We start from the raw sequence: 25,444 nt of genomic DNA on the forward strand, positions 1-25,444 counted from the left end.
CATAAGTGCCTAATGAACTGACATTAGGCAGAGGAAATCTAATAATCAGGCTCTTTGTTGCTGCTGCAGCCTAACCTCATCCAATCACCTGCTAACAATGCTGTCATTTCTTTATTAAACCATGCCATATATTAATCTGTTAATCTCACTATAAGTCCCCTTCAATCAACAATTTGGTCTTTAAGCATTTGGGTTTTTGTTTAAAATGATCTTTATAAACCTAATTGAAATATTACCTTTCCAAACAGAAACCAGTTAAAACGCTATAACATAAATAATGGATCATAAATCGAATCTGTGGACAATTATCATGGAATTCAACTTCTCTGAAGTCATGTTTGTAGAGCGCACCCTTGTTTGCATGCATTTCAAAAATGCATTTTTTGAGTTTTGCAACCCCTTGGCATCATTAAATCTTTTTTTCTGATTCTCAGTATCATTCTGTAAAAAGAGGAAACTTAAGCTCAAACGGACATGACTCCATCAATACTGTTAGATGTTACCCTGAGATAGCCTTTATCCTAATTAGTTTTCTATCACCCACAGCCTCTTAGTTTCCAGGTCCAAATGACTTATGTTAGCAAAGTCAATGACAATCTTGTGAATTTCTTCTCTTAAAAAAACAGCTCTCTTTTCTTGTTGAGCAAGTGTGAAGCAAATCGTTGAAAACTGGAAGCTTCTGTCTACGGGCTGTGCTGTGTAGGCGATAGCTGCTATGACTTTTACTGAGCTCAAAATAATCCTGCTCATTCAGAGCAGCAATTACTGTGTCATTATCTTTGCCATTGCAATTATGTGGCCTTTCTCTTTGCACTTATCATTATGAGAGTTTTTTTTTTGTAACATCCATGAAGGTGCATTTGGTTTAATTTGGCAGATCTGACTTAGGAGCAAAAAATAGGTGACTTAAAAAAAAAAAAAAAAGAAAAATCGGGTCCTTTTAATTCTGTAAGTTGACCTTCCTTTTAAAAATTAAAGAGGATAAATCATTATCATACAGTTTTGCTTTTAGAGAGTTAATTCTGTCACTAACTAAACTAAAAGTATAGACTTGATTGTGAATTAATCTATATTTCCATACTATACACATCTGAAAATGTGTCATGATTAAAAACCACAAGTCTTCAATAAGTCTGCATAAATATAACCTTGAACGCCACTTGATTGCAAAACAAGAGCCTTATTAAACTAAAGAGACAAAACATCATATGTCACCATTTGTTTGGGAAAAATGATCCAACATGTCAACATTAAAAGGGCTGTATGAAGCTCAGACTGTGAATCAGTTGTTCATTTAATATTCAGCTCAAAATTGGAGATTAAAGCATAAATAAACAGCTTGCTTTTCATTATTCTTTTAGAAATCTAAAATAAAAAACTAAAACCAGGCTATTTTTGCACTTTTGATTTGAAGTTAATATTTTAATAAATAAATAAATACCCATGGAAAGCAATTAATTTTTATACTTAATTTGTCAAATTTCTTGAAAGTGGCTGTTTCCTGTTTTGTGTGTTGTCTAGGTGACCATATAGTGTCATATGGGGTCAGTGTAGTAGTGCAGTTTGAGATACGGCCTCCAAGATACCATACGTTTTTTGGATTCCATCGCACTCCGGTCATAGTCAGTTATTATGCAGATTAAATGACTTCTTCCTCTTGTTTCATTGGTGGCTGATACACAGTGATTTAGTATATTAACATATGTAAATATGTGTCACTTTTGGGTGGATGTTGGTAGCGACTACTGTCGCATGGAGACCAGCTGGAAGGTGAGCAAGCAACCCCAACAACAAAGGCGACAGTGCCGATTTGCAGAGAGAATCTGCAGCACATTCCAGGTCACAGAAATCTGAAGCATTAAATATTAAAATCAATTTATGTTTGTGGGTTGTTTAATTTCTTCTCATCTTAACTTCAAATGTGCAAAATAGACTTGTTTTAGTTTTTGTTCCAGATTAATAAAAGAATAATGGAAAACAAGCTGATTACTCATATTTAGATTTTGAATTTTGAACTGAATATTAAACAAAGAAATGATACAAATGAAACAAATGATGTGCTCACTCCCTGACTTAGAAGTTCAATAGAAGGTGAATCTACAGTCAAGCCAAGGGGATGTCTATCAAATGTAAATAGGTGGCCTGTTTTAAGAAAAACAATATTTTTTAGTTTGATCTTCACAATATTTTGCAAGATTACATACAAAAATGATCCCTCTTTCCAGAAATAATCAATTACCGTGACCATTCTCAGATCAAACTGTGTAACAGGCAAAATGGCACTGAGGGGTTACATCTGTCAACTAAAGGCCTCTTTCAGACTGACCTACAAGTGAACTTGGTATTACTTCACCGTCATCTGAATGCAAAACAACAGTGGTGAGCATAGCCACGGAGAAAACTACTGTAAATATATTGTTCTGTAGATATTTTGTAAACAGATTAGAATAAAAAATGGTTTACATGCAAATCATTGGTCAAGAACATTTAATAATCTGTAAACCATAGTGGGGGTAAGAACATGGTTTGGACATGTTTTGCTACATATGGGCTAGGATGTCTTACAATCAGTGATGACACAATGAGTTCTGAATTACACCAGTAAATTATCAAAGAAAACATCAGGACATCTAAAGAGAAAGTGGATAATACTCGCCCCCAGCGTGAATTATAAAGAAATATTCATTAAAGTTCATGTTTTTAAATGCACCAACCAAAGTCTTGACCTTAATCCAACAGCAAAGTTGTTGAAGAACCAGAAGCGAGCTGTTTGTGTGAAAAAAAAAACACCAACATTCCTGATTTTGGAGTAGGATCATACAGCTTAGATCAGTTTACAGTAGATAATTTGACTGACATGTTATATTAGCTATGCAATTAGGGTGCAGACTTTTACAGTGACAGGAAGTTCTCACTGTAGAGATGCTTTAAGAATAATGTGAAAACAATAACATTTACTGGAAAACATCCAGGAAGCATCAAGACAAGTGACACTGAAGGACAACAACGGGGAGACATACAAAGCTAATTAAAGGCACAGATAAATCAACCACAAAAAAAAAAAAAAAAATCTGAGGTAAAATTTTATTTATCCATCAATCATGGTGATATTAAGACATAAGGTTACCGCAGAAGTGATTTTATTACCAACTCAAAAAAGGAAATAAAAATGGTCGGGCATCCACCCTCTCACAGCAGAGGACAAGAGCGTTGGCAACAAGCCTCAATCAAGCTCATTAGGTTGTGGAGACATTCCGACCTAACAACAGAGTTTGTCTCTTGTGAGGGTGCATAGTACACACAAAGGTACAGAAACACCTCCCCTCCCCAGCACATGCACATACAAATCCCTTGCCAGGTTTCCACTGCACACTATGAAACACAAACAGGCAGCAAAGCCTGATGCAGGTGTAAGAACAAGCAATTCCATGTTCTATCTGGTCTCTGCTTCTTCCTTATACACCCTGTCTGTTGAGCAGAAGCTCTTAAGCCTATGGTAAATGAAACACATCTCCATATCTCACTGTATCTGTCTGCAACAGATGTTTTGTATATGGAATAACTGAGGTTAATAAAACATTTTCATGTCATCTTGAGGAGTTCATAACTCTGCTTGCATCCTAACAGTAGCCTGGAGGTGCCAGAGGTGTGGTCATGTGCGAAATGCTGTTTGCATAAGTAATGTGTTTGCATACTCAAAATGAGAAACCCTGGTCTTTCTGCAATTCATCAGCATAGAAATAGAACCAAGATACATATTATTTTCATAGAAATAGTCTAATAAAATAGTCATTTTTAGCGAAACTTTGTTTCGTCACATTTCCAAACGTCCAGCTGTCTTCTTTACAAAAACTTTGGTGACGTCTCTAATATAATTAAAGCCAACCATGACATTTGTAGCAAAGCTGTCTACTTTCATCAATATTGTGGACACTAGATTGAGTGGCAAACCTCAGTATAATCCAAACAAAGGTCAACAATAAGAAATAAGTATATCTAAACCTGTAATATCAGTTGCTGCCTAAACCACATAGATGCTTCATATCTTTGATAAATCTTTAAAGCATAAAAGCTGCTTTTTAATAAAACATGGCTGTCCTTTACTACCTCTACAGATTTTGAACAACTGCTTCTTATGATAAGAACTGAGATGCAACAAGTGTGACATGGAAAAATCCTACAAGCAGTTAGAAAAAGCAAACTCGGAGGACAGCAACAAGTCTTTTATCATAACAGCGTAAGAATAGGCCCTAAGCATCAAATCACAGTAGTGGGGGTCTACCACAGCAGATTTTACCCTAAGAACAGTCTGTGCAAAGTTGTCCCTGAGGCTATTCGAGCACATAGCAGCAGGATGTAAGATGAAAGCTGGGACAGTGTACTGACAGGCATAACCAAGTGGCTGGAATAGTGTTCAGAAATACGTGAGCCAAGAATGAGTTGGAAGTCCCTTAGTCCCAATAGGACACACCACAAATTGGCCAAGAACAACAGAGCGAAACTCCTGTGGGACTTAAGCTCCAGACTGACAAGTAGCTGCTGACTAACCAACCAGATAGTTGACAAGCAGCAGAAGAGGACATTTGTGATAGATGTGGCAATCCAAGCGGACTGTGACTTTAGAAAGAATGACCATTAGAAAATCAAGAAAGAGTCAACTAGACTTTGAAGAAAACAACAGAACAATATGAAAGGTGAAGTCCTTAGTGGTCCCAGCTGTGACAGAAGGTCGGGGGTTGTGACTTCAAAGTGGGACACAAATCCTCTAACAATCAAGTGTAATTGAATTTGATTGATCAAATACCACCTATGCCACTATTTTTTAACTGACAATGAGAGTGCGTGTTAGGCTAATTGGTCGCTCCAACTTCTTCCTTGGAGTAAGTGTGTGTGAATGGTTATTTGTCATGTGATGGACTGGTGACGTGTCCAGGGTGTACCCTGCCTCTCACCTGTTAAAATGCTGGGATAGGCTCCAGCTTATCTGCGACCTGTAAAGGACTTAGCGGTACAGATGATGAATAATTAGTGAATGAGAGTATTCATTTTTACAAAGCAGTATAGAATCTGTAACACAGTGTGGAGGATGGAGTTGGTGCAGGACTCAGGGGGAGCAGATTGAAGGTATAGACTGTGGTGCTGTTTTCTCGGTTTCCTTCACTCACAGATTTAGTAATAAATAAGTAATAAGTAATAAATAAGGGCAAACATAGTGCAAGAAGAGGTTGGAAACTAAACTAAAAGATTTGTCGTAACTTTTACCAAATGCCAGAAAGCTCTATTCCTGCCTGGTCTCACAGGAGAAACTATAATTTGTATGTTTGAACACATCTCCAAAATTAGGTGCCAATGTAAAGACACCGAAAATGTGTCTTGTTTTGTACAGGGCAGAATTCAGGAAAACTGATGTGAACCTTTTACCATGAAACTGTGCATTTTGACCATTACCATGTATAATATTTAATGTCTAACCCTAACTACAACTAACAACAGAATAAAAAGGTAAAAAATTCATGATAATATTGATAAAAATGTAGAATTGCACCACAATAGAAAAACCAACCATGAGCCACATTTTGGACTGTTTCACATCTACAGAATGCATACATGTAATCATATGCAAAGGCAAACATAGAAATGTAATGCCTTTGGGGTTTTGAATATGTAATAATCCTGCTTTTTCTTTACTGTGAAACTGCTGTATTTTTTTTGCAGGAGACCAACATAGTTATTACACATTGTGGTGTAAGATTGTTAATTGTCAATTTTTTTTTTGCCTTGCCTGGGTGCAATGCAATGCATGCAATTCTCTCCAGAGCTCTAAGAGATAACATGGTTGTTAGCACAAACAACTTAAGGTTTTATTTTTTTGGGGTGGGCAATCTCACACTAGGATACAGCTGTTTAAATATGCACATTAAACATGCAAAATAGCATCATATTTCTTCAGATATTAGCCCACAAGTCATATGATCTATTTTCACATTTCAATATAAACTGTAAATGATCTTATAATTAAAGAACTAACGTGAAAGATTAAAAAAATACCAAGACTCTTACTGCTGGATAACCTTCTTTAGCAGCAGCTGTTAACCTTGTTTCTCTGCTCTGTCATGCTGGGTGGGAGGCTAATCTGGGAAGCAACGAAAACATCGACATCAGAGACACAAAGTAATGACTTTTAAGTTTTGGCATGCATAAAACCAGAAGGCTGGTTATCCTTGATAAGATTGCAATCATGTCCGTAACCAAGACTGGTCAATCTTTTTAAAATATACTGAAGATGTTTTTCATTGTGGTTGATGTGACTGTAAAGGTTTTGCTTTTCAGACATTAATGCAAAACTTGATGAGAGAGTATATGATAGGACAATCACTTATTAAAGCTAAGACCAAAAGGTCACGCAGAGTCTTGCTTTAATCTCCAAACAAAACACTCACAGGCTGTTGGGTAAAATGTCAAGGGAGCTGCCACTGATTGGCTTCTTCTATTTTTTTTTTTTTTTTAACTTGACATGAAGAAAAAAAAAAAGAGTTCAAAGTGACAGATGAGTCACGTCATGATGGTCTGAAATCTGACACGTCACACCACATCATCTCACTTTAACCTTTTAATTTTGCCGTTTTCAGGCTGAATGGCGCAGTCAGAGATGAGCTTTTGAGCGAGTTGTATCAATACTTTTTTCTTTAAACACCATCTTGAGGGTCTCTTTGTGTGTCAGGCACCATCTGCTGGAGTTTGAATTATTTGGACCAAGTGCTACTAATTTAAAGTGAACTAAAGTGAACAGAGGGATACACATGAATGGACTATGTAGTCGTGTTTCAGGGTATTTAGAGCTAACGCACCAGGCAGCAAAATGCCTGAAGAAATTCAATTTCTCTTGGGAAATTCTGCTCTTTCTTTCTACCTTTGTTATTAATCCTCATTCCTCTCCCTTTGCTTAATAGTCATTCTGTCAATCGCTACACAATACATCTCCTCCTTTTGGTTCAGGTTGTTCATTCAATGAACTCCCCTGGGTGGAAAGGAGATTTTAAGGCATCTAACCCTGAAATTCAATTAAAAAATCTAAAGAAGCTTCAGCCAATTAGCAGATTATATGTCCAGTGATGTTTATTACATGTGTGTAGTTAATGCTCATGTGGTTGTAGAATTGGGTGGCTGATATCCTCTGACAGTGCATCCTAACTGTAGTTAAAGCACAGAATATTCTCAGGGGAATATTGGGTGTCTGAGTGTTTACCTCAGCAGGGGATCACCCAGAAAAAAAGTCATGGACATGTTCTTTTTTCCTTTAATTTTAACTGCTTATTGTTCAAGGTTTAAAAGACCAAGACCAGTGGGTTGTTTTTCAAATGAAAAATATACAACAGATTTTGTTGAGCAGTGCAATGACTTTGTGTATTTTTTTTCTTTTTTGTTTTAATAGCATGTCTACTGCGTGTGTTTGCAACTCAATGACTACTACAGAGTACTTAAAAATAAGTATGCAAGCAGATATGCTTAATAAACTACTACAGTAATATTTAGTCCACAAAAATAAACAGAGCTGGCCCAAAATAACACAATACTAACCCAATACTAAATGGATCAACATGTTATATTGCATGAATAGACCAATAGGATTGCAAACTAGAGCATAACCAGCTCATAATAGATCTCATACTGGTTTTGAAACCTAATTGGCTCTTACATTCTTATCCCTAGAGTGGTGATGTATTTGACATGCTGTTTTGAGGGTTTCAGGAGATAAGGGGTGTAGGTCATTTAGATACACTCACATAGCGCCAACACAATTAAATGTATTACTTGTCAGAGTATAGTGTGACCACATATTTACCATGCATATGCTTTAAAGTATGAAAGAGGAGCTGCACTGCTGTGCCAAAGATGGTGGATGTCATCTTAGCCTTATACAATTTTTCGAGATATACAACAGTTTCTCTATTACATGGCTTTTTTGTTTACAATACACTTCATCTGGTTAGTGCACTGGATACAAATAAAGACTAATTACATTTTTGCTTACATATGAATAAGGAAAAGTCACATGCAAAAGTCACTGAAACGTCTTATTGTTGCTTTGTCCCCATTACAATTAAATAACTACTCTTTTGGATCCATCCACTTTGCTCTGATTAAGAGTCTTGCCCTCCAGACATAGTTAGAAACTGTGCTTAAACCTTGAGGATAGTATAGTTCAACATTTCTTAAAGACGCTTTATGTAACTTTTAGACCTTAAAACTCTGAGTTCCGGACTTGTTTGATGGCACAGTGACATCTGTAATGAACTTTATAGAGCCATTGCTGCCCAGCAGCGTCCAGAGGCTGAGAAACGCACTATGCAACTTTTTCATTCGGGATGCTGTGTGACGTTGCAGCCGAGTTTTGTTTCATGCACCGCGACACATGCTTGAAAATAGATAGAAACACGCCAGCTGTTTTAAACACACACGCACCAGATTCAGCAAAAAAAATGCAAGAAGACATTATTGGGGAAGAAAGAAACAGAGCAAGAGATAAGACCAGAGCCAAGATAAGACTGCCTTTTGCTGGCTGGAGAGATCTCACAGTACAGGTAGGATTGCAAGATGGATGCTGCATTACCAGTCGATAAAGGGCACGTCATTGACAAAACTGCAAAAGTTCTGTTGTGCATCTTTAAAGCATGACTATAGCACATAATTTAGTTAGTATAAAAGAAATGAATGCATCATTTTATTTGCATTAATGCAAGTAAGATTCAATTAATAAAAATAATCAACATCCTTTTCCACAGTTTCTTTTCTAAATATGCAGTGTTCTAGCACTATCACACCTCTCAGCTGAATATTGGATGCATATCCAAAACAGATCTGATAAGAACTGGCCTACACAGTGAAATGAAAAATGCTTTATTTGTTGTACAGCGACCTGTTCTCATTCCCTGGGAGTCTCACACTGTTGTTTTGTCATTTCTGAGATATGCACAAGGTGTCCTTTGCCATCAGTGCCCTAACCCATTGCCTGCAGCAAAGCTGAATTTGATTGCAAGAGGGAACTGGGAATTTCCTATTTCTCACTTAAATCAGAGAAAACAAGAAATCAGACTTTCAAGTCTACAATATGGGTAAAAGATATTATTGTAAAGCTTCCTCTAGTAAAACATTGGGCTAACAATCTGAGCTTTCATTTAAAATAATTTATAAGTGAATTCCACAATTCTGCACTGTTTTGTTTTTGTTTTTTTGTTTGTTTGTTTGTTTTTTATGGGGCAGACAATCTCAAACTAGCAAAACAGCAAAGCAAAGAAAGAGAAAGCTCAATTTTCTTAGCAATTGAACACCTAATGATAAAAATTACATGAGTTTTGACTTTCTTCTTCTGACTTCTGACACAGACAGGAAACCTGGCAAATTCCACTGTGGACTATTAAATTAAATAATGAGCAAATGACGAAGACCTCAAAAAGACAATATTGATAAACTCTGTAAAATCTCTGGACTTAGAAACATGAGAGGGAGGTCAACTTGGTCAGGTTTAGGGAAGGATAAACATCAGAGTTTGATATGAAATGATGCTGTTTTACACAATTTATCTGCCATTTTGGGTAATGATGCAGGAAGATTCTGTCTCATGTTTGCTCACCACAGTAAAAACTGATGCTCAGCTCTCCGTCTGCATTGGTTTTTGACTTTAGGTGGTCATGAAAAAACAACAGTATATCACACCACTAAAAGGAGAATAGGCTGTTGTTTGTCTAGAAAACAGACAAATTTAAGTGAAGATGTTTTATTTGCTCTGGCAGAATGCATCTGGCTCTCATTTGGTCCATACAGGTTTACACTTTGCAATGCCCAGGCAATTACAGCAGTTAACTAATACTGCGGGGTGTGTGTGAATGTAGGGTGGGTGGAGGGCGCTACCATTCAGCGCTTTGCTACTCTGATTGGTTACATGTCTTTTCATTTGAGTGCTGAAGCATTTGGTTCTGCATTTGATGAGGTTCCACACACATTTTCATTTGTCTGGTGACGCACAGCAAGCCTTCTGAAAAATTATATTTATTTTAGAGAAATGATAGCACTCATTTCATGTTTTAGAGTTTATATTAAGCCTTTTATGGTATTTGGTATATAATACTGCTGTTTGGGTTTGTAATTTAATTTAATATGCACAACTTAAGACACTGTTGTTTCATCTGATTCTATGTAATTCTCATGAAAACAGTATGTTAAATTAAAATGTTTGTAATGACTGACCAGCTGCATCAAATGGCTTGATTGTAAACCTCTCAGCTACCGCTACAAATAATTTATCTTATCCGTAGTCTGCGTGCGATCTTTATGCAAATATCCCCCTGTCAGGCACTTTCACACACTCTAAAGCAGCAGCAGAGTTTAAGTTTTTGGTTATGGAATTTGATTCCATATTAATATGTATTTTTTTTCTTTTTATAAATAAAGTAATGCATAATAAGATAAAATGGGGTTTTGATTTGACAGTTCCTTGACGCATTGGAGGTTGGAGGTGTAGAATTCAAAATGTGTCCAGACACCGTCACTGGATGGTGTCAGCATCCACTCTCATCTGATCCCCTCATCTAAAAAAAGCTTTTACTAGACATTAGCGAACCGGGTTTTTTTTCCATCAGCAAAGCATTCACATGGCCAATTTTGTTTATTTTGTTTTGTTTTTTTTTTTTTGTTTTTTTTTATATATATATATAAAAAAGCCCAACAGTGTCCTTGCACTGATTTCTCAATCAGGTGCTGTTACCACCTGACCTGTCCAGACATCCATATTGCTGCTGGCTTAAAAAGCAGCTGCTGAACATATTGTTCATATTTTCAAGTAGCTCATCTTTTTTTTCTTCTTCTTCTTTCCTTTTGATTTGCTTGCACTGGCTCAAAAAGTTATTGATTTGGAAGTAAGAGTAGATCTCTATTTGCTGTTGTATATAAGTCATTAAATAGCTGACTTGCAGGAACCATTATCTTGCATAACACTCCTGGTGGTGGTGGTGTGTGTGTGTGTGGGGGGGGGGGGGGGGGGGGGGTTGACTTTAAATCAGTAGTAAAGAGTTGAGATACTGAAGGATACTGCCCTGGCTTCTTGCAGCTTTACTGCACATATTTTCAGGCAATTAAAAATCCATAAATCATTTGAACCATTGGTCTCTATAAACTCTTACGCATGAGACTGAAACCACAGAGTTGATCAGAGAAGCTGCAGTTAAATGCTCCCGTTTTGCTCCTCATTTATTTTGCTTTTAACTTGTTAAAGCAGCCCTCGGCTCATCCAGTGTTAGGGCAGGTTGTGCAGTCAGAACAGCGCTCACCTGCCCGACACGAAGCGTTGTTTGTGGATCCGCTTCCTCCGGTGAGTCCAGTATTGACCGCCAGTTGAAAACACACAAATAATCAGAAATTGGGTGGGGAAGGTCGTCTCCACACGCGCAGAATAATTATATATGCTCAGAGCTTTCTACTCGAGCTGAACAACGACAAAGAGTTGCCTAAAATGTTTGCTTTTAGCTATTTCGAATCACGTCCAACAAAGATCAATAATAACAGTCTTGTCGCACAAATAAATGCCTCCTATAAGCTTCGAGCACCTACAGCTCTCGTGCGTTCAGTCGCGCAAACACTCAGACCACAGAAATGAGCATGTCACTCACACATAGTCCATACAAAGCTTCAGTGAATGAGGCTGTTAGACTGATCAGAGTTACAGTTCAGATAGGTAAGTTTGGTATATCACACAGAAAGAAAAATAACTGTCTTACCTTCACGCCATAAGTTTCACTGAATCTTTGTTTTTACAGGCACCGACTATTAAATCCAAGAGCATCCACAGCTAGCTCCCACTGTATCCTTTATTTGCTTTGCACATTGTTTACTCTATAAATTAAACCGTGCTGGTGCAGTTGCTCGGGTGCGAGGCATTTATTCAAGCTGGTACGAAAAACGAAAATACATCTAAAACAATTTGTTGTTTGTCAGTTTCCATATAGGAGAGAGAAAAAAGAAAAAAACTTGAATCAAAGAAGTAAAAGAGAAGCTGAAATTGTGCGATGTCCTTTCGGTGTCCAGGAGGTTTACGCACGTAGCGCAGTTACCTTCGGTACTGATGGAGGCAGGAGACGCGGCGACTGTGAAGAACTGTGGAAATTCAAGGCGGGGTTACATCTGTTTAATCCAAAGCAAGGAGTCATGCTTTTCTGTCATAGGGAGACTCCTTATTCCCTTATGTTTAACTCTGACTCTTTATGCTGCATGTTCAACTTTGCACTAAAATCACGAAAAAGGCAAATATGTATTTTTTTAAAGTATTTCAGCTTTTGATGATAAAAAAAATACAACAGAATTCTACATTTATTAGTACCTTTGTCTACTATTAATTAAACATTATTGATTGAATTGCTGACAGACTGTAAATAAATGTACATGTAGACCCTTTTCCTCCAAATAGCCTTATTGTTATTTTTTATATAAAGCAATGGTTGCTTTAATTTTCTCTTTTACGAATTTCTCTTCTCATTTTCACTGTCTTATCACCAGTTGCCATATGTATATATAGTTTGAGAGTATAATTAGCTGAATGACAGAAAATTAGCAGTGTGGTGCACATACAGAGAAGAAAAGATGGTTTCAAATTCACATCACTAAATTCCACCTGGTGATTTGATATGCATTCAGAACAAATTAGAAACAAAAGACCATCCTCAGTCTCTACTGATATTACAATTTTATATGCCACAGGCTCCATCTTAGCTCAGATCCTGCTTTCTCTCTGCCTTTGATTTTCAATTAACAGTCATTAATTAAAGACTAGTCTTAAATGCAGAATCTTAAATGCACAAAGGTGTACTCCACCTCCACTGGCAACTGTCTAACCATGCCACTGAGATGTTTAATGACCTTTCTACTCATGCTGAGTTCTGTAATAAGGAAATTAGCTTCACACTAGACACTAATTTTAAATGTAGTTTCAGTTTCAGGACTAAATAAATAAATAAAGAAAATAAAGAAACAACATTGCATTGAACAGAAAGATTAATTTATTTTTTAACTGTATAATATGTTGTGAAATCAGCAATGTCTGCTATTGAATATGGAATTATTCTGTTTATATGTTATGTTTCCCCATTTCAGAGATGTTCTGTTCATATAAAGCGCATATACTTTATTACAAATGACAGATTTCCTACTAGTTGTTGTTTTCTGTATCACATGGTTGGATGGAACTCAGAATAGATTTCTCTTCCTGCTGAATATTCCCAACTTCCTCACATCTCCTATTACACTGAAATCAATAAGCTTGCATGCCATCCAACAGGTAACCTCATATGTTGTCAAAACTGATTTGAAAGTGACCCATGTTTTAATAATTCTTGTAACTGGTTGTTTAATTGTCCCTTGTTCTTTGACTTTCCTTATAAAACATCCTAAACAAAGTAGAACAGGAGCCAGAGTAGCAGTTTTAGTAATTAGTAATGATAAGTAGTCTTGCACCAGGATCTGCATTACTTTCATTATATTGATCTTTTCTGAGGAAGACAGTAAGTATGTGTCAGAAATAGAAGCTAGTTTCAATGACACCTCGTTCTTTTAAAACTATAAATGTACAGATCTTCTGTAATATTTTTGGAAATTTGTGAATTTTCTGTTATTTAAAATTCGGCCAAGAAATTTAATCTGCAGCATTTAAATTCCACGATAAGCAGGTCCCTATGGTAGACAAAAAAAGTTAACAGACAGTGCAGAACTTTGTTTTATTATGGATGAATTGTCTTTCTTTTGTTTAAACCAGGGGTGCCCAAGTCTGGTCCTCAAGATCTACCATCCTGCAAGATGCAACCCTTCTCCCACACACCTGAAGCAAATGACTGGCTTGTTACCAGGCCTCTGCAGAGCTGAATGACATGCAGATGACATCTGATTCAGGTGTGTTGGAGAAGGGTTGCATCTAAAAGTTGCAAGATGGTAGATCTCAAGGACCGAGCTTGAGCACCCCTGGTTTAAACTAAGCCATCTTCGTTTTCTCTTCCTTAGTATCCAATATGTTGCTGCCAAATTTCTACAGATAATTTCAAAAACCACTGTCTCAAGAGAGTGTTTAGATTTTAAGTGTTTTTAAGGCCAGAACATTTTATTCTTTACAATCTGAAAATTCACCACTCGATATCACTAATTTCTACCCACAGCACATTTAAGCTTAAATGGTGCATCATTTGAAAATGTACCCCCTCTTGCTTGGCATGAACATTAAAATAGGCTGTAAAGAAAAAAATGTGGCAGATGGTAAACATGTAGTTAGAAATAGTAATGTTGGCATTTCCTCTTGGCTTTATTTTCAGTACAAGGGTGTTCCTTTTAGTTCTTAACTGCAGGAGCTTTGGCTGATTGTACTTTGTAGAAATGCTTTTAGACGTTTTTATCATCATCTTTGTGGGTTTGTGGTTCTGCTGAGTTTAGTTCTTGTTAGATTTCTTTTTCTAGTGTTGTTCTTTATGAGAATAAGAACAAGAAAGCCTTTATGAGTTCCTCAAAAATTGCTTTATCATTTTCCTGTTTCCTTTAGTCAGTCTGTTTGTCATGTGGTTTTATCTCTGTTTGGATTTTTAGTTTAGTGCGTTGCGAATCTTGCCTTGGCAGCACTTTTTTTTGTTAAGTAAAGTGTTAATTTCTTTCATGAGCCTCATGGAGCAGTGAACAGTTCAGACTGTTAGCCTTTTGGTGTTAATCAATATAACAATACACAGGTCTACCAAGAAAGGATGCTTGATAAAATCAAAGAAAATCTTAAATAAATATTCAATGTCATGCTATATGATTGCTTCAATTTAAAAAAAAAAACTAATGTAAAAATAAAACATTTTCATGACAACCATTCATATTTAACACACCTTGTGGAGAAATCTACTGAGGATGCCAATGGAAATTTGCAACCACCTATAAACATGTCTGGACCAACAGGCATGATTGGATATGTAGGGTCTAAATAACATACAGATGAGGAAGGGACACAGGCTGAAGGACAAATAATGAAGATGAATTACTACACTCAAAATCTACTGATGAAATATCACAAATTAGTGACACAATCAGAGCTCTGAAAATTGCCTCCATTGAAGGCATCCCCACAAGGACCAGCTTTTCTCACTTGTATGCCCCTGTGGGTAAATTCAGGCAGATTGCCAAATCACAGTTTAGAGTTACGGCTGATTCACACGTAAACATACACATAGTCAGATACATACGCTCATCCACTACCCACTCTCCCCAGGCTTGTTGTAGGAGGCACAAACACATCTAATTGCTAAATGTAATATTCCAGGGTGCTGCTTGATTTGAACTCGTGCCAACAAGATAATGTTGGATGATCACGATATAAATCACAGCAACTTTAACAACACTTGATTTACATTATTCTCCAAACCAGTTTCAGACTGGAATCGTGCTAGCAAAATATTTTGTAATCCACATAATTCTGTTCAGGAAAGATCAGTTCAGAAACTGGCATTTACATCCAGCTTCATGTTAAACAGAGCTCAGGGGCACAGACTGTGGCAGTAAGCTTGGCCAGAATACAGAGTCACCACCAGTGAGCTGATGCCAGTTTAAGGTGTTTTGCAGGAAACACAGACTTGGCATGAAGGAGGCCCCAACTGTGACATAAGAGGATGTCGTTCCTCCTTTTACTCACAAGAACACTAACAGTACACACACATACACACACAAACACTCCATTCATTGGTCCTGGAAGCGATTCATATTTCACGCACCAGTGGTTGATGCTTTAAAGTTTGTCTCATCTTATAAAGTATTTATAAAATCACCACTGGTTAGCACCAAATAAGCTTGTGTGACATCTTGAGCTTGACAAGGGTTCGTTCCCAGCCAGCACTTGCACTATAACCGGACATGCAGTAATGTGCATGTGGAGGAGTGACAGAGATGAAGAGAGAGAGAGTGCTGGCATGACCATGTGTTTGGAGGACAGCTGTGATAGCAGCTTCACCACAGAAAGGAGATAAGGAAGAGAGGTATAAAAACAAGACAGAGATATCCAGCTATAGCAGGTGTGCTCATAGTTCTTTTCATACCTATGGACAGAATTGTTTGAAGGGTAGAATAGTCAAAATTGTCAATAAAACCAAAAATGAACAAAAGCTGGAATTCCTCCAGTCCTGGTAATAGATTATTGAAATACACCATTGATCCACATCCTTGCATTGTGGTCAGCTCTTACTCAGGTATAGAGCAGGTTGTCCATTCAGCTGCAGGTTGGGGATTTATTCCCCGACTACTTTATTTTACCAAGCGTTTGGTAAAACAGTGAGAATGAAGTGATGCCTGATAATGGTAGGCTAGCTTCCACTTTGCTGCTCTGTCAGTTGTAAAATATAGATCTTACATCTCTTAATAATTGTGTTATTTGAGCTCACAAGAATTGATCAAACCAAAAGTTTTTAAGTAAAATTCTCATGAAATGTCCACAGTATTCTCATTATCAAAGAAAGAAACCAAATTATTTTGGTTATCCCCTGTTGTGTGATCTCCTTTTCAAATGTCTATTTTAAAACCTTGGTGACCAACTTCCTGTAACAACCATGTCATTCAACTTGATTAGGATGATAATGGTCGTATTACCTAAATACTAACAAGTTATCATTACTAAGTTACTGTAGTTACATATATATATATTAGTATTAACCCTCCTGTTTTCCTCAAATATTACCAATACATTTCACCCTTGGGTTCTGTCTAACCCCAGAAATATTTGCCTCCAGAAAATGATTTACAGAAAACTGTTGACCCAGTTTTTGTGTCGGGCACTTTTATTTTTTGAATACATAAATAATCTCTTGATAATGAAACCTTGACCCCATTGTCTAGCGCCGCCATCAGGCCAAACTTTTAAATTAAAGTCATTTATCTTTCATCCTAATTTTCTCAAATTTACTGACAACATTAAGTACCAGAAGAGGATGAACTTTGGGAGGATGATTTTAGTAATGATATGACCTTTCCTGCAGCGCCGCCATCAGGTCAAACTTGATGTTTTCAAGACGGCTGACTGGGTATCTGGTGGGGCTTGGAACAATTTAGATAAATTTAGAAGTGCTAAGTCTACCTTGCTGTTGAAGTGGAGAAAGGGATCACATCGTTTTTCCATTGTTTAAAAGGGATCTTGTCTGCTGGTGGTTGAGTGACAACAGCAGGGTCAACACTTTCATTCTCATCAGATGAGAATGCCTCAAAATTAGGGTACTCCTTAACACAATCCTCTGTTTCAGACACATTGACCCCTATGTCAATTTCGCTGTCAAAGAGCTCTTCCAAAAACATCATTGACAGTAAACCTTTTCCCAGAGGACATTTTCAAGAGAGAGAGAGAGAGAGAATGCACAATAAGGAATGATCTGGGTGAGCTAGGTCACACATACACACACACACACATATTCATCTCCATGGAAAGTTCTAATGAGAATGTTGTTTCCCCACCCTCATGCCACGTATTAACTCAAAAGTATTAACTTTGCACTTGCAGGTGTGGGGATGTTATGTCACTCAGGGGCCACACACAGACAGACAAGTTTTACGCAGCTAAAAGAGCTTGGGGGTCAAATTGACCCCATAGGAACACTAATGGTAAAGGTTGTCTTCATGGATAAATTCCACAGGTTAACAAACCCTCCTGTGTCAACAGCACCTGAACTTTGTTCAAGCAAGGCCTGCAATGAGTTTGCCAAATTTATCACAGACAAAATCCAGAATATCAGACAAGCAGTTGGTTCATCAGCATCAGGTTCAAGAGACATACTGTGTCCACTGAAAACCAGTTTAAGCACCATGACAGTTTAATCCCATTAATGGCAAAGATCTGGGGGACATCTTATGGCTGAACTCCTTCTTTTGCTGTTTGGACATCCTGCCTACAGATTTATTTCGAAAATATCTCAAAGACTCTGGAGCCAGATCTTGTTACAGATTGTGAGCTTGTCCTTAATTTCTGGTGTCCTCCCAGAGCTTCTAAAAGCAGCTGTAATCAAACCTCTGCTAAAAAGGGACAATGTAGACAAGACACAAATTAACATATACAGAACAATTTTATATGTCCGTTTTGAAGAAAGATCAGTGAATAAGCTGTTTTTCATCGGTTAAATTACTTTGTAACACAAAACAACTGCTATGATGTTCTCCAGTCAGGTTTTAGACAGCACCACAGCACTGAGACTGTCCACAAGAAAGTGGTACCTCATCAGTCCACGTCTGAGGTCTTTACAGGATAGACTTCAAAGTTCTATTGTTGGTCTGCAAAACTCTGAATGGTTTATGACCAAAATACATCAGAGACCTCTTGACCCAGTATGAACTCACCAGACCCCTCAGGTCATCTGGATCCAGTCTCTTGTCAGCTACAGAGTCAGAACCAGACATGGAGAAGCTGAATTCAGCTTCTATGCTCCACATATCTGGAACAAACTCCCAGAAAGCCTCAAATCAGCTGAAAAACTCAATTTATTTAAATCCAGGTTAAAGACCCACCTGTTCTCTTCTGCATTTAAACAGTTTTTATTTAAAAATCCAAATCTGTTTCTTTAAAGCTTGAATTTTTAAACTTGATAGTGTTTTAATATTGTTTTTATCCAATGTTCTTTCTGTTTCCTTTCTCATTCTTTATTATGTGAAATTATGCTTCTCATTTTCTGTAGAGCACTTTGAATTGTGTTATACAAATAAAGTTGCCTTGCCAATGTGCGCAATATGTGTTCAGCACATTGAAAAAAAATCCTACCAATTTTACGCTTAATCGGTTGTACCCATCAAGTTAGAAAAAGTCATGAAATTTGCCTCAAAAAACTAAACATAAACATTAAATGGGGTCGAATTGATTCCAAGGAGGAGAGTAAAGTTAAAGCAAAGAGGGCCGCATAAAGCTGTCAAAGAAGTAATTTTTAAAACTATATATGTTTTTCATACCGTTTTAGGAAGTTAAATAGCTTCACTATCTCATTTTCTCACATTACAATGAAGCACTTTGGTTTTGGGGAAAAGAAGAGAAGAACAAAGAGATATAAAGGGAAAAATAATTTAAATTAAACTGTACTTTGGGGTTATTTAAAATACAATTGCATTATTGCATTATTGAGATAAGCTCTGCAAAGTTCGATGTCCTTTATCAACACACATACTAAACACTATATACAGTAGATGTGGTTTATGAGGCAAGAAAATATAAGGAGGCATGGAGTAAGAGCCAAATAGGAACAGTTTACTGAATTTTTGGTGGTGTAACAAATTTACATTTAAAATTTCTGAATTTAATAGGATGTTACAAACCAGCTGCAGAGCTGCTTAACTTTGCCCTTCGTTATTGATTCAACTTATCTGCACAAAGTAGTTCTGTGCATGTTTGAGGAAATTATGGCAACAGACAGTATGAACAAAAACAAAACAGTGGTGATTCCAGGCAGAATTTGTTTGTTACATAATGCCATTCAATAATACTGTTTCCTGTGCAATTTGTAATTGAACTTTGCTTATTATTTTTTAGTGGAGCCGTTCAGCAACCTTTCATCTTGTTTTATTGCAATTTTCTTATTTTCTTTTCAAATGCCACTGCACAGCAGGTGTGTGTATTAGAACAGGGGAATATGAAGTTGCCCTGAATGTAAAATAAGTAAAGGATGAGAAGCTGAAAGGCAAATAATTTACGATGGAAATGTAAAAATCTTATTGACCCCAGTTTTCTTGCTTTTTAAATTACCCAGTGCTCCATTTTTGTCCACTAAGAGAAAGCTGGAAGTTTTAGTTCTGTTAGAGCAGGACATGGAGGGAAGTCACAACAGAGAGAATAAAAAGTGCTATAATTTTAGCTCAGGGTCACATTTTGCTAAATATGCAAGCCTAAACAGAATGTGGACAGTATGATGGGGTAAACTGGCTTTCCCTTTGCATTCAAAGACAAGCTTGTTAGCCCTCTGGCCATCCATGACTGAGTACAGAGACGTGACTGCTTGCCCGAGATGCTTTCATGTATCCTGTTTCATCTGCTTGGAACTGATTGCAGACAGATTTAAAATTGAAAAGGCTTTTCCCCTGATAAGTTTGGAGTGATTATGCACAATTCAGAGTGCGAGCAGAGAAGTGGCAGATTGAACCTTGATTGAATCCAATTCATGTTTTACCTTTGTTTGGACTTGCCTACTCACATGCAGAGTGCAGTTCTGGCCTTTGTCATTGTTAGTTTATTATTTAAAATATGAGACTGTTGTGGAATATATCAATCTCCCAGACTGATAGCAAACAAATAGATAGATCCAGTCTATGACAGAAAAAAAATGCAAATCTATGCATCATATTGCTGTTAATGGCAGCAATGTGGGATTTGACTGACTTCATTGGCTTTATTGTGCTAATATGAGCACTGATTCCTTCAATGGCTGCAAATGTTCCTTAATGAGCTCCATGTTGGCTCAGTACCATATAGGGTTGGATCTGTCATATTAATGGACTTTTAGTTATCACAGTGTTGTAGCCTCTGTCATTATTATCTCATGGACAAAAAGGGGGGAAATAAACTAATTTAATATGTGAATCTAAATAAATCACATTAATGCATATGCCTGAGAAATGCCCCCATTATTAATTTTTTGGTGTGGCAATATTGCTCCACAGCCAGAAGGTTGCTGTTTCCAATCTTGGTTATGGCTTCTTTGCATAGTGTTTAGGTGTTTTTCCCATACCAGCATGCATTGTGTCCAGGCATTTCAGTTTCTTCCCATAATCCAAAAACATGCATGTTTGGGCAGCAGGTAGCTTAGCTGGTTGAGCAGTTACTCATTTTACTGAAGGTGAATGTTTTCACTTAGCTGGCCAAAGTTCAATTCTCAACTTGTGGCTCTCTCTCTGCCCACTTTACTATCTCTTTATGTTTACATCTTAAGGGCCTTTAGAGCTCAAATAAATAAATAAATAAATAACCTTCATGTTAGGTTATTTGATGATTCTAGATTGACCATAGAATTAAGTGTGAGTGTGCATGATTGTATGTCTTGTTTGTCTTTGTGATGGATGGGCTACTATTCAGGGTGTCCCCTGCCTCTGGCCCTCAAGCCCGTTCCTGACCTTGAATAAAACAAAGCGTTTGAAGAAAATTGGTGAATAAATTAATATTTATTACTTGTTATGTTCAGAGATAATAATAAATAAATAAAAGTTTATTTTTAATGTGCAGGTATATAGCTTGTTTGGCTCTTTCAAAATTGAGGAAAAATCCATAATTTGGTACATAATTGAATAACTATTTCAATGTAAAAATAAAGTTGTATTCACACAATGTCAACACACACTGTAATTTACTATTTTTTATATGTGTTGGTAAAAGGATGAGGCCCATTCTACATTTATTTGAGATCGAGTTGGTTCTAAATGTTTTCCTTAACATATTCTTGTATCTGAAATTATCAGACATTTGTCCCACAGTAAAGTTTAGCAAATATGGCTCCACTTCTATGTTTAACTGATTTTATTCCTCTTGCTATACAAGCCTTGCTCATCTTATTTTACACATATTGCTCATCTGTGCATTTGAAACTAAAATTAAGTAAAATAGAGTGGAAATGTGTAAGAAGATAACTTCAACAATTAAAGTCTTTTAGTTGAGTTTGAATATATGTCTTTATTTTAATTTATTTATTTACAAGGTCATTTTACCTGTAAAATAAATAAACTAATTAAATTAAATAGAATAAATATACATTCATGTTCACAAACAGCATTTTCCTAAATATTTAATTAACTTAAATTCCAGAAGTTTCTTGCCATCTCCCTTTTGGATGATTACTTTCAAAGTTTGCCTTTATCTGATTCATTTTCTTGTAGCACAAACTGGGAAGAAATATGTGAACTTCACACACTATGATGTACTTCAATATATAGACCCTGGTAGCAATGATTAAACTGTAATACTTCAAACTATTTCATTAATTCCGAGAAATTCTTATTTCTTCAGATTTTTATCAGCTCCCATCTGTGGTCTTTCTCAGTTTTAGCAGATCATTAAATCCTGCTACATTTAATGAACCATGTTAATGCTAAAAAAAAAATGTTATATTAATTTTTTTCTTCTTATCCGGAGAAGGAACTATTTTCATTATAGCTGCCTATACTGCATACAAGTCAGATAAGTAAAAGAAATCTAATAAATAAATACACAAAAAAAAAGGTGGGGAAAGGGAAATATTAAAAAGCAACATAATAAGTAGGAAAGAATGGAAAAATGAATAGTAGATGGGAGACCTGATAGGACTGGAAAGACTAAAAGACAAACACACAAACACTGAACTTTGCATAATGAAGGCAGCAGGAGCAAAAGTGCCATGAGTAGCAGGGGAATAAGATCTTTATTTCAAAGAAGCCACCTCTCGCCCATAATTGGGAGTTAGTCAGTGTTGAGAAGTGAGTCTATGATGTGATCATTAATCCAAGTTTGGAGGCTTCCTCCTCAGTGAGTGAAGGGAGAGAAAAGGGAAAGGACATAAGAACAGGGGTAGAGAGGTCCCCTTATAAATTTAAAGGTACAAATATGCACGTAGGTGGTTTCTCACACTGTGATTTTATTTTCTTTGATTAAATATTGTAAACAAAACAAAACAAAACAGGTTTAGCACTAAACTGACTTGGTTTGTGTTGGTTTGGTGTTGAAATATTGAAACACCCATGGTTTCTGGAGGTACAATGACAATGCACCACTCCATTAACTGGGCTACCAAATAGAAAGCGAGAACTAGACAGAAGCTAACAGTCAAACCAGACAGAAACAAAAAATATGACTCATCCAGCACACCCACTGCCACCCCATCCACAAAGCTTTAAGGCCTAAAGGAGGAGTGAAACAATAAATCTATGTCAGAAAAAGCAGTGGGAAGCCGCTGCTGCTGATTGAGCCGGACAGTAACAAGAGAAATGGGGCCATTTGTGATTTGTTGCAATACCTAACCTCAGTTTTGGATAAAACAATGTCTGGATATTGTTTTAGAGATAGATGCCAAAGTGCATATCAAATGTTTGCGCTTTTATGGTTTGCCCGTTTCATCTGTCGGACAGGTGGTATTTGTTTTAACACTACAACAAAACTGCTGCCAGTCACTAAATATCTCATTTCTGCATATTGTGTTTAATGCCCTTTTTCTTTTTAAAAACAGACAAGTATGATGGCAGAACCAGGCCAGCATAGACTCAAAATGATCATATTACTATCTGGTCTCAGGACCTGACTGCTGAGTGGTAGTCCAGATTGTGAATACCAAGAGAGCTACTGTAGGTGAGGCTGCACAAAAGGCTGAAACCACTTGATTAATAAGAATTTTCTTTATTTATAACTATTAGTTTTGGCTGTCTCACTACATCATCTCAAAAGCACTTGTAGTTCTTATTCAACTTGCCATTTATCTCCACCATGAAGATTCTTTTGACCTTTACACTGGACCGCTACAATGCCCCCCTTTAATGAGCTACAATGCATTCACAGCTCTAGCTAATTTTTTATTTATTTATTTATTTATTTTTTTTTTTTTGGGTAGAGAAGGTCATGTGAAACCCAATACAGAATGTTGGGATAAAAATGCTTTAATTCATGCCTGCAATTATTGAAGTCAGGCCGTATGACCAAAACAGGCATTATTTGGCTTTGTTCGAAGGAAAATAATGCAATCCTGAGAGAACAAAGCTCTGTGGACATGTCAGAAAATATATTAAAGACGGCTAAATGAACCATGTTGTGATGTTGTAGACGCCCACCACATCCAACCTACGGTACACATCAGAGTATAACTGAAGCATGCACACTTCGGTCAAAAGCCACCAGTGATGACTCATTTATTTAAGTAAATAAAGCACTACTTAATAAAACAAAATAGCAAGAAAGTAAAAGAAAAAGAATACAAATTGATCCAAAGTGCAACTGTCTGTTATATTTATGACTTAAATTACTGTCGAGTAAGTTTTACTAATATAAATGTCCACTGGCCAGAAGTAATATGACTTTAGGCAAATTTTTTCTGCTTCTTGACTTAATGGATAAAAATTTAAGTTTTATTTTTTCTTTTTTTCTTTTCTTTTTTTTTTCTTTTTTTAATATTTCTTCCAAAGTTTTGAGGCCCTGCTTCATCATTGAGAACTCCTACATGTTCATGTAATGTTGACTGACTGACTATTTCTTCTTCATTTTATTTATTTATTTATTTTTAAGCTGTCATGGTTCACAGTGCTTTAGACATGCTAACTTATTCCACAGATTTAAATGAAAGAGATTACAGTGAAAAACAGTCAGTTTTAACAATGTCCTTGGTCTCAGGGATAAAGTGAAAGACAGGATCTTTGCATAATTATGTCTAACAAGCTAGAGCATATTTATAAAGAAGATTTATTAAAGTACGGAAGCAAATTCTCAAAAACAGACATGGCTCACCAGCTGTTTCCAGTCTGAGCCTGATCAGTTTCCCTGATTCTTTAAACTGACTGCATGTGAGACAGTGACTGATCACAACTCTAAGATAGCAAAATAGATGAATGAATGAATGAATTAATGAATGAAACTAATTCCTAATTGTTAGTTTGCAACAGCAGATTAATTTAAAGGTTTTAGTGAAATAGACAAAGTAATGATGCGTTTTTGATTCGGACATTGGAAGTCTGATCTGGGAATTAGCAACTGGAGCAAAGTAGTTTTCACTGACGTTCTGAGTCAGATGTTTGACTTTAAGACGTTCTCTTGTTGCTTTTCCAACTGTGAACTCGGAAACCCAACTTTTGAGATCAAAACGAACACACCAATAATCCCTCATTTGGTTGAATTAAACCAAGAATTTCAGCATTATTTATGCAATGTCTTCTTTAACAAAGCATTGCTTAATATTTATTTAATTTTTTTGCAAAAAGTACCAGGCAACTGAGTCTTGTCTTTTAAGTGACATTTAAATTATTTTTTTCAAAGAAATGCAGTGAGATAGAACAAATGAATCACACATTCTCAGTTTAATGCTGTTCCTCAGAGAAAATAACTGTTTATTTCCTATAACCACAAACTGTCATTTTTTCCCCTTCTAACTTCATCATAAATCTCCACTTATTGGCTTGATTTTTTTTCCAGGGCTAGCATGACCTCTGGTATCTGTAGCTTATGCATGTTCACAATTTTATGCTTTAGATTTTGCTTCTACCACGATCTGCCATTGAAGGTCACACACCGATTTCCTGTACCACTTTAGGCTTATCTGCTAAGATTATAAGAGTGATCTTTCTGCCTTCACATGCACGACCAGGTGAGGATCAAACTTGTTACTTCACAGCAGGGAGAATTTACTGTGGAAACACTCTCTTCATCTGCACTTCTGGGATTATTCATAACCCCAAAATACTAAGATGTGATCTGTATTTACATAAGGAG

The 25,444-nt window shown here is 36.6% G+C and overlaps 1 protein-coding gene across 3 annotated transcripts in view; it reads right to left on the reverse strand.

The window, feature by feature from the left end:
• The window catches only part of drd2a (dopamine receptor D2a), a 55,670-nt gene extending 43,573 nt beyond the window's left edge, over positions 1-12,097 (reverse strand). For 2 of the 3 annotated variants that reach the window (XM_041995757.1, XM_041995758.1), the window contains exon 1: positions 11,772-12,097. The gene's annotated coding sequence lies outside the window, so the exon portion shown is untranslated. The other variant, XM_041995759.1, reaches the window with a different exon arrangement.
• Positions 12,098-25,444: the final 13,347 nt, after the last annotated feature.

The sequence above is a fragment of the Melanotaenia boesemani genome, chromosome 9 (assembly GCF_017639745.1).
Source record: "Melanotaenia boesemani isolate fMelBoe1 chromosome 9, fMelBoe1.pri, whole genome shotgun sequence".
Lineage (NCBI taxonomy): Eukaryota > Metazoa > Chordata > Actinopteri > Atheriniformes > Melanotaeniidae > Melanotaenia > Melanotaenia boesemani.